Source organism: Prunus mume, linkage group LG8 (genome assembly GCF_029339155.1).
Source record: "Prunus mume cultivar Tortuosa linkage group LG8, ASM2933915v1, whole genome shotgun sequence".
NCBI classification, from domain to species: Eukaryota; Viridiplantae; Streptophyta; class Magnoliopsida; order Rosales; family Rosaceae; genus Prunus; species Prunus mume.
The window spans coordinates 525,757-528,938 of record NC_142705.1 but is presented as its reverse complement, the minus strand read 5'-3'; the positions used below and the strand labels follow the sequence as shown (position 1 = coordinate 528,938).

The following is a 3,182-nucleotide window of genomic DNA, read 5'->3' as shown; positions in this document are numbered from 1 at the left end:
CTCCACAAGAACCCCCCAACCCCCGTATTAGGGCTACGAATCTTTCGTTTTTGGTATCTCTCTCAAGATTATAGGTTCCTTCTGAAGGAATTATTATCGCTTAGCGCTTGTGCTAAGGAATGGTGGCTTTTTTCGTACTTTTAGCAGCTAGGGAACGAGAGCTACAGCTACCTTGTCTTAGGATAGGAAAGGCAAGGACGGTCCGATTAGGTTTGGGCTTTGGCTTTGGATAAGATGTCCTCAGACTAAGAGAGGCACTTAGAACCATCTCGAGCCTACTTAATTAAATAGCTTACTGCTTTCTAGCCGGCTTTAGGTCCTTGGCTGAGCAGAGGAGGAGAGAGGTGTTGGGGGACAGCCTTCCTCTTGTGGTGTTGTGGAGCGTTATCTGCCTTTACGGGTTCATCCCGCTAAGGAAAAGCTCCGGATTTTGTTTGAGCCTTTCTCCCTACTCTTTAACCGGAATAGCTATAAGTGCGTCGGTTGATGGCGACTTGCCCAGTTAGTAGGTACCCTTCTTCCCTTTCACTTTAGGAAGAAAGCTATTGATTAGAGAACTACCAGCTCCACTGACTCAATAGGCGAGGAATCGCTGGAAAAGGCATGATCACCGGCGATACAATCGAAGGAAGGAACGCCGGAAGAGGTCAAACTTCGCACAGCGTAGGACACAGCAAGACGTCAAAGAGTCAGATCTTACGTCAGCAACAGTGATCAGAGCAGCGAGAACAGCTAGCTGAGAAAGTGGAGTTTACCTATTTGACCCCAGATCTCCAGTCTCTCTCGGAGTAAGCTCCCTTCTGTCAATAAAGAAGTGAGGAATCTCTTAGAATCTCGGTGAAGACAGGCTTCTTTAGCACAGGCAACTCCATCAACTACAACGACGTAGGCGAAAAGAGGCTTTCTTAGCTACCACGTCCGGGCAAGAGCTCGCCGCCTACAAGGCTGATCCGAGGGTACGTGCTGAAGAACAACAAGCTCAAAACAGAGATCGCTGGTTAAAGAATAGGCTCATGACTAGGGAGAGGCTTTCTCTTCTTGACTTCATCTTTGGAGGACAAGTAGCAGCAGCAAGATCCGGTATCTCAAGATGGAAAACCATTGGGAGACCCAGTGTTTCCACCCTTCACTAATCTCGACATGGGAGAAGGAGTCACGGCAGCTCCTATAATAGTTCCGAGTCGGACAGATGAAGGGACCAGCTACATTCACCAGCAGCTCAACAGGACAAATACAGCTACCCATCCACCATACTATGAGTTGCACTACTCATGAGCTCTAGTTGAAAGGCCTATGAAGAAGATCGGTCAATCGGAAGTTTAATGAGAAAAGTAAAGAAGTTGTCCAGTTTTTAGAAGTGCCTAAAGATTGGTGCCTTATTCATGCTGTTGATACTAAAGCTATGAATTAGGCCCCTGGGAAGAACTCAAACCATTGGTTGATCTCTACTATATACATGCAGCTGAGCTGGAATGCATGCCACAAAAATCATTTTTGAATTTCCGCCTTTCATAATAATTGAAGTATGGAAGCATGGGACGGCAGGCTGAGAATGCATTCGATAGGACAAAGATGCGAAGGTTACGAAGTAAGGGCAGTCTCTTTACTGTGGTTTACCGACCTTCCTTCCTACCTGGTGAATACGCCATACTATAGATCTCCCACTGCTGATGGTTCAATTAAATATAACATTAAATCGGCTAGGGAGAGATGGAGCCACTGGCGCTATTGAGCCCTTCGATTCATTTCTCCGGGAGGATGCACTAGCAGGAGCCTTGATTGAAATGACTTTAGTCCCGAGGTTTGTCTGAAGGAGAGAGGACCACCAGAACTATGAGCTAAATAACGGACGGATGGATTTAGAACGGATGGAAGTTCACTCACAGACTTAGACCGCCATAGGAAGAATCAGAACGATGGAGAGACAGAGAAGAAAGAGGATAGGAATGCCAGCCGCTTGTAAGGGAGTCTCTGGTCTTTGGATCTTGGTCATCGTTGGTTCGCATCGTTCAATCAATCCCCGAATTAGCAAGCAGACATCTTTATATGGAACCGCGAGGGCCCCCTTTCATGGTTGTAGAAAAGGTTTTTTTGTTCGAATCCTTTGGTCGTACAATAACAAGTTTTTAAGTATATAGTCTTCGATGAAAGAAAGAGAACAAACAAAAAAATAATGGGAACAATCAATATTGGTGATGCAAGCATTGCTGTATTAGATCCAAAGGTTTTTTCTTGACCTAGCAAGGACTCTTAAATATTAAAAGAAAGTAGAACCTAAAAAGAAGAACATCGGATGTTTATTTAGGTTTGGAACCCTCTCTTTTTTCCCCATCCGCAGGAGGAAAAATTCAGGTTGCTGTTCAAGTTAGTGAAGTTATTTCAGACCGGAATCACGCTCTGTAGGATTTGAACCTACGACATCGGGTTTTGGAGACCCACGTTCTACCGAACTGAACTAAGAGCGCTTTCTTATCACAGTAGATACGACTGTAAAGAAAAGGATTTTTTTTGTACCCCCAAAAAAAAAGATTTTTTATGTCCCCAATTTGAATCGAATTCAATGGGTCCCTCGTTACTGCCCAGAGGAGAAGTCATAGGTAGGAATGACAGGATTGGGACCCGTGACATTTTGTACCCAAAACAAAGGCGCTACCAAGCAGCGCTACATCCCTTTCAATTGGTCTACGATGGTCATTGTAGAGAATCCCTGCCCTGTTTTCCACATCGTTATTTCCTCCATCGATATCAAATTTCTCTTGCCATTTCTTTTTTTGGGTCTTTATTGATTTATATACTCATCATCCCGCCGCTCCTACCAACGCTTACTTACTTATTCAAAGGGGTTCTAAATAAAATAATCAGCCCTTTGAATAAGCGAGGCTTTCCCGATAGAAATAGTTGCATGCGAAAGAGATCCCAATTCCGTGTATCCGGTTAAGCAAGCCCTGCCGCCAGCTTCCACCCAGACAAAAAACGTGAGCGCCTAGCGCGAAAGGTTGCTTTACAAAAAAAAAAATATAAGGCGCATTAGCGCTTTAGTTTTCAAGGGGCGGAGCTTGAAGAAGCGAAGCGAGCCTAGAGTAGCAGCCTATTACGTTTGTTTTTGGCCCCTTTACTTGATATTAGTAAAGCGCTAGCGCCCCTATAGAGTAAGGCTCTTCTGCTATCAATGAAACCGAAAG

The 3,182-nt window shown here is 44.7% G+C and overlaps 1 non-coding gene across 1 annotated transcript; it reads right to left on the bottom strand.

The window, feature by feature from the left end:
- Window positions 1-2,391: 2,391 nt before the first annotated feature.
- TRNAW-CCA (transfer RNA tryptophan (anticodon CCA)) lies at window positions 2,392-2,465 on the bottom strand. The gene has a single exon. It is a non-coding gene; the product is annotated as a tRNA-Trp (tRNA).
- Between the last annotated feature and the right edge of the window lie 717 nt (window positions 2,466-3,182).